This window comes from Schistocerca americana, chromosome 1, assembly GCF_021461395.2.
Source record: "Schistocerca americana isolate TAMUIC-IGC-003095 chromosome 1, iqSchAmer2.1, whole genome shotgun sequence".
Taxonomy (NCBI): domain Eukaryota; kingdom Metazoa; phylum Arthropoda; class Insecta; order Orthoptera; family Acrididae; genus Schistocerca; species Schistocerca americana.
In genome coordinates this window covers 892,225,853-892,239,158 of record NC_060119.1, presented here as the reverse complement: position 1 = coordinate 892,239,158, position 13,306 = coordinate 892,225,853, and the positions used below count along the sequence as shown (strand labels likewise).

The 13,306-nt window shown below is 43.2% G+C and overlaps 1 protein-coding gene across 1 annotated transcript in view; it reads right to left on the bottom strand.

Moving 5' to 3' along the window:
• The window catches only part of LOC124594948 (transient receptor potential cation channel subfamily A member 1-like), a 187,501-nt gene that overhangs the window by 151,527 nt on the left and 22,668 nt on the right, over positions 1–13,306 (bottom strand). The gene's annotated exons all lie outside the window — the stretch shown is intronic.

Below are 13,306 nucleotides of genomic sequence, written 5' to 3'. Positions count from 1 at the left end.
AATGGTCCCTAGCCCAATGGGTATCCAAAACACTTGGGCCTACCTTTCTATGACCAATAGAACCCAAGTAGTAGCCCCGGAAAACGCTGTTTTTATGTGTGGCGTTTTGGAAGATGCTAGGTAGCGCGTGTGACGCGCGGCACACATTACGCAACATGTTGCGCCACAGAGTTCCTAGGAATGTTTGTTGGCGGACGCAGATTACTTCTATGCACTGCTACACATAAACACACAAAATGTCGGTTTGGTTTTCAGAAAGGCTTTTCAACCGAAAATGCTATATATGCTTTCACTGATCGAATTTAGGTGCTCTGAATAAGCGAACATCACCCATTGCGATTTTTTGTGATCTTTGAAAGGCTTTTGACTGTGTGAATCATGAAATTCTTCTAGATAAGCTTAAGTATTGTGGCATGAGTGTGACAGGTCACAGATGGTTTAATTCATATGTAACTGGAAGAATGCACAAGGTTGAAATTAGGAGCACAGATAGTCTTCAAAAATCAACAGTCCTATAACTGGCGAGGTATCACGAACGCTGCAGACAGGGTCCAGTTTTTGGTCCTTATTGTTCTTAATATATATTAATAACTTGTCACTCTGTATTCATGAAGACACAAAGCTGGTTCTTATTGCTGGTTGTACAGGTATAGTAATCACACCCAACAAACAAGAATTAATTGAGAAAACTGTAAATGTCTTTCAGAAAATTGTTAAGTGATTTTATGCAAATGGACCATCAATAAATTTTGAGAAAACACAGTATACACAGTTCTGTAGAGTAAGTGGCATGTTGTTGTTGTTGTGGTCTTCAGTCCTGAGACTGGTTTGATGCAGCTCTCCATGCTCCTTTATCCTGTGCAAGCATATTTATCTCCCAGTACCTACTGCAACCTACATCCTTCTGAGTCTGCTTAGTGTATTCATCTCTTGCTCTCCCTCTACGATTGTTACCCTCCACGCTGCCCTCCAATGCTAAATTTGTGATCCCTTGATGCCTCAGAACATGTCCTACCAACCGGTCCCTTCTTCTTGTCAAGTTGTGCCACAAATTCCTCTTCTCCCCAATTCTATTCAGTACCTCATTGGTTATGTGATCTACCTATCTAATCTCCAGCATTCTTCTGTAGCACCATATTTCGAAAACTTCTATTATCTTCTTGTCTAAACTATTTATCGTCCATGTTTCACTTCCATACATGGCTACACTCCATACAAATACTTTCAGAAACGACTTCCTCACACTTAAATCTATGCTCGATGTTAACAAATTTCTCTACTCCAGGAACGCTTTCCTTGCCCTTGCCAGTCTACATTTTATATCCCCTCTACTTCGACCATCGTCAGTTATTTTGCTCCCCAAATAGCAAAACTCCTTTACTACTTTAAGTGTCTCATTTCCTAATCTAATTCCCTCAGCATCACCCGACTACATTCCATTATCCTCGTTTTGCTTTAGTTGATGTTCATCTTATATCCTCCTTTCAAGACACTGTCCATTCCGTTCAACTGCTCTTCCAAGTCCTTTGCTGTCTCTGACAGAATTACAATGTCATCGGTAAACCTCAAAGTTTTTATTTCTTCTCCATGGATTTTAATACCTACTCCGAATTTTTCTTTTGTATCCTTTACTGCTTGCTCAACCGCTTCCCAACCGCTGCTTCCCTTTCATGCCTCTCGACTCTTATAACTGCCGTCTGGTTTCTGTACAAATTGTAAATAGCCTTTCGCTCCCTGTGTTTTACCCCTGCCACCTTTAGAATTTGAAAAAGAGTATTCCAGTCAACATTGTCAAAAGCTTTCTCTAAATCTACAAATGCTAGAAACGTGGGTTTGCCTTTCCTTAATCTTTCTTCTAAGATAAGTCGTAAGGTCAGTATTGCCTCACGTGTTCCAACATTTCTACGGAATCCAAACTGATCTTCCCCGAGGTCGGTTTCTACCAGTTTTTCCATTCGTCTGTAAAGAATTCGCGTTAGTATTTTGCAGCTGTGACTTATTAAACTGATAGTTCGGTAATTTTCACGTGTGTCAACACCTGCTTTCTTTGGGATTGGAATTATTATATTCTTAAAGTCTGGGGTATTTCGCCTGTCTCATACATCTTGCTCACCAGATGGTACAGTTTTTTCAGGACTGGCTCTCCCAAGGCCGTCAGTAGTTCTAATGGAATGTGGCATATCACAATTGATAAATACTGATTTTTAACAGAAATTTGTTGCTAAGGCAGAATATTCAAAATTTCTGGGTGTGTGTGTTGATGAGAAATTGAATTGTAAGAAACACACTGATGACCAGTTCAAAAGCTTGAGTTCAGCTACATGTGCTATTGAGGTTATTGCAAATTTTGGTGATAAATGTATCGGTAAATTAGCCTACTATGTCAATTTTCATTCACTGCTTTCACATGGCATTATATTTTGGTGTAATTCACCCTTCATTTAAAATAAGTGTGTGACCAGAATAATAGCTGGATCTCACTGGTGATCATTTTGCGGACATTTATTTGAGGAAGTAGGGATACTCACAGTACCTTCACAAAACATGTATACATTTCTCAAATTTGTTAAATACATGTATACACTTACCAAATTTGTTATTAATAGCCCATCCCAATTCAGAAATAACAGCACAGCGCACAGCTACAACATTAGGAGAAAGGATTATCTTCACTGTTCTGGGTTAAATCCGGCACAGAAAGGGTGTGAATTATGCTGCCTCACGAGTCACTGTTCATTTACAAAAAAGCATTAAAAGTTTGACAGATAACCATCCAACATTTAAAAACAAATTAAAATAATTGAGACCCCCATCTACTCAGTAGATGAATTTTTAGATATTAAGTAGTAAAAAAATAATTATATCGTGTAAATAAACCTTACGTTAAAATGACACGTTCCACGTTATTACGAAATGTGGTATTTATGCTCTATGGAGGAAGTAGTAATGTAATGTAAACCATTGGTGTAAATAGCCATTCCCCAGCCACGCTTACATCCGCGAGACGGGTTTAAAATAGTCCTTGCTCCGGTACTACTAACCAGGACTAACCCAGTACATACGCCAGTACATGGAAATGTACATCCGAACTTTTTCGAAACTTTCAACACCGTGAGAAATGACTTCACTGATCACTACCAACTCGCAAAATATATCCGTCCCAGAGGGCACAAAACTCCCCTCGTGCACGCAACGAGAGCTGTCGGCAGACTCCTCTGACTTCGTCAACTCGAAACCTCTTCACGAAATTATTTTAACATCAGACCTTTCTGCCAGCAAGGCCTCAGAGCAGAATGTACGCTCTTCAGTTGGCCTTTTCTGACTAACGCTCGTAGTACTTGCTGTAAAGTGCAGCTTTCCAGCAACCGTTAGGCAAGTTTCTTTTCCGAAGGATGCTAGCAGTCGGCGAACATCCCGTGGCAGTGACTCGCCTTTGAGAACAGCCGAGTGGGGAAGATCACCACGATTTAGCCGAATTACGAGAACATTGGTCCCTTTATCTCTAGACTGCAGAACAGTTCCAGTACCTGGAATACCGGCCCTGACGTTCACAATAGCGACCAGCACTAGCGACGGGCGCAGATCACAAATGAAAGTTGCTAGGCGTAATTAACTACTCTCATGTTAAGCTGTATATCAACACTGCGCTTCGCCTGTGGATCCTCTCTTAATAAATCAAATGCCATATCAAAAGATTTTATCATGTATAACTAGCAAACCCAACAGTTCAAGAAGAATGTAATAATTTCAAGCAGTATGAATATTACCGAACTATCAAGTTAATAAGAAATGGTTTCAAAGTAGTGAAACGAATTATTTACAGAAGAATGGGAAAAAATTCTAGAAACCGACCTCGGGGGAGATCAGTTTGGCTTAGGGAGAAATGTGGTGCACGCGAGCAATACTGACCCAGCGATTTGTCTTGGAAGATAGATTAAGGAAAGGCGAACGTACGTTTTGTCATTTGTAGATATGGAGAAATATTTTAGCAATGTTGACAGGGACACACTCTTTAAATTTTCGAACGTAGCAGGGGTAAAATACATGGAGCAAAGGTTATTTACGACTTGTCCAGAAACTAGGTGGCAATTCTTTCCAGCATCCAGCGAACGTTTTATTAAATAGGATAAATTAAGGTCGTAATTTCTTAGCAGCTATGGGAAGTAACTGATAGGTACAACTATTTCAGATAAAAAAATTTAGAGCTTCTGCATCTACATCTGCATCACCAGTCAGCAGTTCGCACTTAAGTTTCTGGCATAGTTTACATAGAATCACTTTCACATTATTTTTCGAACGTTCTTCTCTCGAACAGCTCTTGGAAAAAATGAGCACCTAAATATTTCCGAGAAGATCTGACTTATCTTATTCAAGAAAGGTTGTAGGAGTAAGCCACTTAATTACAGGCACATATCGTTAACGTCGATATGCAGTAGGATTTTGAAACATATATTTTGTTCGAACATTATGAATTACCTCGAAGAAAACGGTCTATTGACACACAGTCAACATGGGTTTAGAAAACATCGTTCTTGTGAAACACAACTAGCTCTTTATACGCATGAAGTGTTGAGTGCTACTGACAAGGCATTTCAGATTGATTCCGTATTTCTGGATTTTCGGAAGGCTTTTGACACCGTACCACACAAGCGGCTTGTAGTGAAATTGCATGCTTATGGAATATCGTCTCAGTTATGTGACTGAATGTGTGCTTTCCTGTCAGAGCCGGCCGAAGTGGCCGTGCGGTTAAAGGCGCTGCAGTCTGGAACCGCAAGACCGCTACGGTCGCAGGTTCGAATCCTGCCTCGGGCATGGATGTTTGTGATGTCCTTAGGTTAGTTAGGTTTAACTAGTTCTAAGTTCTAGGGGACTAATGACCTCAGCAGTTGAGTCCCATAGTGCTCAGAGCCATTTTTTCCTTTCAGAGAGGTCACAGTTCGTAGTAATTGACGGAAAGTCATCGAGTAAAACAGAAGTGATTTCTGGCGTTCCCAAAGGTAGTATGTTATAGGCCCTTTGCTGTTCCTTATCTATATAAACGATTTGGCAGACAATCTGAGCAGCTGTCTTCGGTTGTTTGTAGATGACGCTGTCGTTTATCGACTAATGAAGTCATCAGAAGATCAAAACAAACTGCAAAACGATTTAGAAAAGACATCTGAATGGTGCGAAAATACGCAGTTGACCCTAAATAACGAAAAGTGTGAGGTCATCCACGTGAGTGCTAAAAGGGATTCGTTAAACTTCGGTTACACAGTAAATCGGTCAAATCTAAAGGCCGTAAATTCAACTAATTACCTAAGAGTTACAATTACGAACAACTAAAATTGGAAGGAGCACTTAGAAAATGTTGTGGGGAAGGCTAACCAAAGACTGCGTTTTATTGGCAGGACACTTAGAAAATGTAACAGATCTACTAAGGAGATTGGCTACATTACGCTTGCCCGTCCTCTTTTAGAATAATGCTGCGCGGTGTGGGATCCTTACCAGATGGGACTGACGGAGTACATCGAAAAAGTTCAAAGAAGGGCAGCACGTTTTGTATTATCGCGAAATATGGGAGAGAGTGTCACAGAAATGGTGCAGGATTTGGACTGGACATCATTAAAAGAAAGGCGTTTTTCGTTGCGACGGAATCTTGTCACGACATTCCAATCATCAACTTCCTCCTCCGAATGGTAAAATATTTTGTTAACACCGACCTACACAGAGGAAAAGATCACCACGATAAAATAAGCGAAATCAGAGCTCGTACGGAGAGATATAGGAGTTCGTTCTTTCCGCGCGCTATACGAGATTAGAATAATAGAGAATTGTGAAGGTGATTCGATAAACCTTCTGCCAGGCAATGAAATGTGATTTGCAGAGAATCCATGTAGATCTAGATTGCGATGTCACTTATCCATAAGTAAGTGGGAATCAGCAAAAACTTTTGGCATTCGGAGTAGAAAGTTGTTGATTGAAATTTCGTGAAAAGGTCTCGCCACAGCGAAAAACGCTTTTGTTGTTTTGACTGGCGTCCCAACTAATTCATGATATCCGTAACCCACTCTCCTCTATTTCGCGATCGTACAAAATGAGCTGGCCTTGTTTGAATTTTTCCATTGTTCCATCAGTCCTATCTGGTAAGCATCCCATATTCTGAAACAATACTCCAGATGAGGACGGGGAGGCATATTGTCTCTTTGTTGTCTTGGCTCTTCTGTTTTGCCAATAAAGCATTTTTTGGCCAGCCTTCCCCACGCATTTTCTATGTAAAGGTTCCAATTTAAGTTTTTCGTAATTGTAATCCTTAGGAATTTAGTTGAATGAACAACCATTAATTCTTAAATTTAACTTATACTGTTTGGTACTCATATGGAGGACCTGACATTTTATATTGTTCAGTGTCAAATACCACTTTTCGCCATGCATATATCTTGTCTAAATCATTTTGGAATTTGCTTTGATATTCGGATGAATTTGCTGGACGGTAAACATCAGAATCATCTGCAAAAGTCAAAGAGAGCTGCTCAGATTATCTCACAAATCATTTATATGGATGAAGAATAACACAGGGCCTTCACCGCTTCCTTGTAGAGCTCCAGGTTTCACTTCGGGTTCACTAGATGACTTCCCATCCGTTACTACGGACCTTTGTGACTGGAATTCAACGAATCCGGTCGCACAACTAAGACGAAATTCCACAAACACACACTTAATTAGAAGCTGCTTGTCAGGAATCAGCGTCCACGTCGAGACTTTGCCAGACTCCTTGGTATGTGTGGCGGAGGGTACTTTGTGTATCAATGTTACTTACCCCTTTCCCTGTTCCAGTCGCGAATGGTTCGCAGGAAGAACGGTTGTTAGTAAATGTATATTCAAATCTCTATAATTTTCTCTTCGTGGTCTTTGCGCTAAATCTACAAAATAAACACATCAAACAAAGTCTTGCATCACTTCGGTTCCGAGAGTTCCGGAACCTGTACAAAAAATTGGAACATAGATCAACATAAACATCATTTCCGCCCTTTTTATTGCTCATGAAAAACGCATGCTGCATGTTGTTCCAACATACAGCGAGACCTTCAGAGGTGGTGGTCCAGATTGCTGTACACACCGGTACCTCTAATACCCAGTAGCACGTCCTCTTGCATTGATGCTTGCCTGTATTCGTCGAGGCATACTATATACAAGTTCATCAAGGCACTGTTGGTCCAGATTGTCTCACTCCTGCCAGCCGCGGTGGTCTAGCGCTTCAGGCGCTCAGTCCGGAACCGCGCGACTGCTACGGTCGCAGGTTCGAATCCTGCCTCGGGCATGGGTGTGTGTGATGTCCTTAGGGTAGTTAGGTTTAAGTAGTTCTAAGTTCTAGGGGACTGATGACCAGAGATGTTAAGTCCCATAGTGCTCAGAGCCATTTGAACCATTTTGTCTCACTCCTCAACGGCGATTCGGTGTAGATCCCTCAGAGTAGTTTGTGGGTCACGTCGTCTATAAACAGCCTTTTTCAATCTATCCCAGGCATGTTCGGTAGGGTTCATGTCTGGAGAACATGCTGGCCACTCTAGTCGAGCGATGTCGTTATCCTGAAGGAAGTCATTCACAAGATGTTCACGACGGGGGCGCGAATTGTCGTCCATGAAGACGAATGACTTGCCAATATGCTGCCGATATGGTTGCAGTATCAGTCAGAGGATGGCAGTCACGTATCGTACAACCGTTACGGCGCCTTCCATTACCACCAGCGGCGTACGTCGGCCCCAAATAATGCCACCACAAAACAGCAGGAACCTCCACCTTGCTCCACTCGCTGGACAGTGTGTCTAAGGCGTTCAGCCTGACCGGGTTGCTTCCAAACAAGTCTTCGACGATTGTCTGTTTGAAGGCATATGCGACACTCATCGGTGAAGAGAACATGATGCCAGTCCTGAGCGGTCCATTCAGCATGTTGTTGGCCACATCTGTACCGCGTTGCATGGTGTCGTGGTTGCAAAGATGGACCTCGCCATGGACGTCGGGAGTGAAGTTGCGCATAATGCAGCCTATTGCGCACAGTTTGAGGCGTAACACGACGTCCTGTGGCTGCACGAAAAGCATTTGTCAACAAGGTGGCGTTGCTGTCAGGGTTCCTCCGAGACAGAATCCGTAGGTAGCAGTCATCGACTGCAGTAGTAGCCCTTGGGCGGCCTGAGCGGGGCATGTCATCGACAGTTCCTGTTCAAAAATGGTTCAAATGGCTCTGAGCACTATGGGACTTAACTTCTAAGGTCATCAGTCCCCTAGAACTTAGAACTACTTAAACCTAACTAACCTAAGGACATCACACACATCCATGCCCGAGGCAGGATTCGAACCTGCGACCGTAGCGGTCGCGCGGTTCCAGACTGTAGCGCCTTTAACCGCTTGGCCACCCCGGCCGGCGACAGTTCCTGTCTCTCTGTGCCTCATCCATGTCCGAACAACATCGCTTTGGTTCACTCCGAGACGCCTGGACACTTCCGCTGTTGAGAGCCTTTCCCGGCACAAAGTAACAAGTGGACGCGATCGAACCGCGGTATTCACCGTCTAGGCGTGGTTGAACTACAGATAACACGAGCCGTGTACCTCCTTCCTGGTGAAATGACTGGAACTGATGGGCTATCGGGCCCCCTCCTTCTAATAAGCGCAGCTCATGCATGGTTGTTTACATCTTTGGGAGGGTTTAGTGACATCTCTGAAAAGTCAAAGCGACTGTGGTTCAAATGGCTCTGAGCACTATGGGACTTAACTGCTGAGGTCGTCAGTCCCCTAGAACTTAGAACTACTTAAACCTAACTAATCTAAGGACGTCACACACATCCATGACCGAGGCAGGATTCGAACCTGCGACCGTAGCGATCGCGCGGTTCCAGACTGTAGCGCCTAGATCCGCTCGGCCACCCCGGCCGGCCAAAGGGACTGTGTCTGTGATACAATACCCACAGTTAACGTCTATCTACAGGAGTTCTGGGAACTGGGGCATGCAAAACTTTTTTTGATGTGTGTATTTGATTACACGATTGGTGAACAGTCAGTGGAAGCAGTCTTATCCATTAACTGTCTGGGCGTATGGGCACGGAACGATTTAAAATGGAACCACCACACAAAACTAATCATAGGAACGCAAACGCCTTATTGAGATTCATTGGGAGAATCATTAGGAAGTGATGTACACACACAAAGGAGGTAACTTACAAAATCCTCATTCGACAAATGCTTGAGTATTGCTCATTAGTGTGGAACCCCTACGAGATAGGATTGGCAGAAGAAACAGAAAAGATCCAGAGAAGATAAGTGTATTTCGTCACAGATTAGTTTAATAAGCTGTAAAGCGTCAAAGAAATGCTCACCGAACTCCAGCGGTAGACATTAGAGGAGGGGTGATCTGCAGCACACTATAGTTTACTGTTTAAATTGCGAGAGTGTACGTTCCTAGAAGGATTAACCAATAAAACTGTATACTGTATCATCCTATGTATATCTCGAGAAAATTTGATTTTCCTCAGTACGATGGCATCTGCCAACACAGTGCAACGTCGTAGACAGCTGGCAGAGTACGTGCGTGGAGCGAAGGGCACTGGGAGGAGTCTACCGTTCTCCGCTGGTCACCAAACCCAATCGGGAATCTGTGGGACCACATCAGTAGTGGAGCAACCTATGCATCAATACACACGGCATTGTTGCCAAATTTATTCAAGATGGCGGCGATGACGTAATCCAAGATGGCGGCATGTAGACTTGGCAACAGCGCATGACGTCATCCAAGATGGCGGCTTTTGGCGGGAAAACAGGCCAATTGTGGTACGTCCACTAACCTAACCTCCAGAAAAATGGCGGGAATTTTGAATTTTGGTGGCAAAATAGCCCAACTGTGCGATGTCCACTAACCTAAGCCTCCAGAAGAAAAAATGGCGGGAAGTTTGAATTCCAACAGGATAAAGCATGAAAAACTGTACTTATCTTTATTATTATAGATTATCATTTATTAACATTCATTAAAATTTATTATTATTTATTATTATTTATTATTATTGACCTGCCTCCACTAGAAAATTCCCTCCAAATTCAAATTCCAACACGATAATGGCTGCAAAACCTTACTTTTGTTTATTATTATTCATTATTATTCATTATCATTTATTAACATTCACTATCATTCATTGTCATTTATTATCATTCATTATCATTTATTATCATTCATTATCATTTATTATCATTCATTACCATTTATTATTATTATGATTATTTATTATTATAGGCATACCTCAACTAGAAAATTGCGTCAAATTCAAATTCCGACACGATAATGTCTCCAAAACTATACTTCTATTTATTATTATCATTTATTATTTATTCAAGATGTCCGATTTTCTCGCCGAGAAAGCCATTTTCCTTACATCCATATCAAAAATCCGTCACAAGTTCAAATCCCAATACCATAATTGATCACACATACGAACTTTCTCCGTCACTTATTTTTTTCACTGGTAGCCTATCATAATCGCGTCAAATAATAAACTGCACTTATAGTAATGTAAGTCACGTTCTTTGATTTTGCAGGGGGGAAGGGACTGAAGACTTTATTTCAAGCAGTACAGTCATCACTTGTTCTCCAACACAGTCAGCACACACATCTTTGATATCACAGTGCAGTCGCCACGAATTAGTTCAAATCCTCGCCACCCCCTGGCCAGCGCGCGGAGACACTGCCTACGCCTGTCACGTGAGGCGGCTGGCCACTAGCGCTGGACTGCCGGTACGCTGGGGGTGAGCCCAGCGATCGCTCCCACGTCGTAAACATGTCTTCGCTGGGCACGCTGGAACTTGCCGAGTTTGACGTCACAGCGGTCCCTTGTCCACTCACCACGTGTATTCGTCGCCTCCACACGTTTCCCGCCAAAATTGTTTGCCTCTGATCTGAATCACACAACAGTCTGCCGTTCCCTGCCACACTTTTGACGCCAAAGTTGTTTTCCTGGGCACGTTCAAACCTGTCGATGCCGACCGCTCACCGTCCAACACGTGTCCTTGTGTGAGCGAGAACGCAGTGCTACACTTTTGGCGGCAAAGTTTGCTCGGCAATGGAATCCGCCATGACTATATAACAGCACCTTTGGTCCGCATAGAACACTCGCTAATTGGCTCTCTCTCGCTCGCGCGTAATAACTGTACAATCGCTGTGCCGCCGCCCCGCTTACGTCACACACCCTCCATACACGCAACGGACATAGTCTTCTGTAAATACCTAAGTACTTCATTCCATTTCGATTTTAATCATTTTAAATATTTCAATTTACAATTTCATATACGTATGCAAAGGTGTTCAACTACCTAATTTCAACTACTTTTCGATCCCAGACAGCCACATCTTCCTAGGAACCAGCGCCGAGTTTGAATTCTGGCAGTAAAGAAATGTCACTTCTGCTTTCTCTACGAACCTAACAAAATTGTTGGAAAGAAAGGGCACTTGCACTAACCACAACCGCCCGACCGCCACTTGCTCCTAGGAACCAGCGCTAAGTTTGAAATGTGCTAGTAAACAAACCTCACTTGCGCTCCCGCCACCAACCTAAGAAAATTGTTGCAAACGAAGCTCATCACCACTAAACTAAGCCACCAGCACTCAACCTCTTCCTACACGTTTTGGCTAAAAGGACTCACCCTCCACTAGGCCCGTGGATGGAGGAACAAATTTACTTTATTTAGGAATGGTATGTACCACACTGACATGTTCCACACCATACAGACCTGCAAAACACTCCTACATAACTCATTTATAATGCTCTAGACACACGCATGATAATTGTAAACAGTTAAAAATAACTCATAGCACACCCTACAGACATGCGAACCACTCGTAAATAACGCAAAACATTTACGTCCAAATAGCCAGACAAGTGCTAATTTTCCGCAATAATTTCAGTGCATAGGCTGATGGAAGGAGGAACGAGTGTACTTTACTTATTTGCGACATATCTTTTTGAAACTTTTGCTTCTCATAGGTTTCGATATGTAAGGCTGACCTAAGGCAAGTTCTGAACTCCCGTAGTGCACTACACTTGGCAACACAACCACACCCATCAAGATATTCATTCCAATCCAGACGTGTAACTCCTCTACAGATAAATTTGTCCAGTTGTTTGTCGATTGACTCACAGTCTGACCAGATTGCGGTTATTGCGCAAAAACAGCTCAGACTGCGCTGTGCTGCTCGGGGAAGTAAGGAAGGACTGCACTCTATTTATTTCAAGCCCTGTTATTTAGTAGTGGAGTATATTTGTCACAAAACACCCGCACTATTCCGACTGTGGTAATCTGACATAGGCCACAAACACCTAAACAGCTCCTAATTTCACCACACAATAGCAAACAGCTCTTAAACAGTGCAGTACACAATGTTAGCAGACGAGCTCTGTACTCTTAAACTCTCCAAATAAAGCACAGCACAGTGCACAGACATGCTCGCAAAATAGTGCAACAGACGCCCCCAAACACCCACAGCTGCCAAACCGACCAAAAGTCTCTGCTCGGCCTCCCCCCACACATGACTTCAACACAGTCGCATTCGCGCCTATCACCGGAGAAATTGATATCGCCCCTGCGCCTTAGATTACGCTCGAAAGCAGGCCCAGGCCGCGCGCGCCCGATCGCCTGGCAGAGGGCGTTCCAGAGCCTTCACTCAAGTACAGCTTCCGAGCGCTCCTGACAGCCGACCAGAAAGGGCACTCTCCTCCGACACATGTCAAAGCTGCATTGTTCTTCTCATGTATACCGCCGGCGTCTCAGGTCTGAACCTGCCTTCGCGTCTATTGTCAGAATAGCCCATAATTTGTTGACACACACGATTAACGCGACAGGGAAAACATTTACTACTCACACGCAACCGAGATGTTGACGGAAAACCAATCACTCTGATCTGTGCTGCAGGCGCGTGTAATCATTGAGAACATTCTATTTATTTTTTCGAACAGCTTATTTAACCATACAGTATATCTATCACGCTATCACAAAACACCCACCCAGGTGTGCCCTGGGCCATGTTGCACAGTCCACAGACACGCACACAATCATAATGTCAGTACACACTATAGCAAACTGCTACTAAATAATTCTTCACACAGATGTGTACACGCTCAGTACTGGTAAACTATCCTAATAACACATAGCAGGCCCTGCAGATCCGCTCCCAAAATAACTCATATAGGTACGAGAAAGGGTTCGCTACGGTTTCAACTACCTAGTTTCAACTACTTTTCAAGATCATCCAACGGCTCAGTTCCACATCCGAAATACAGGCTCATAGATC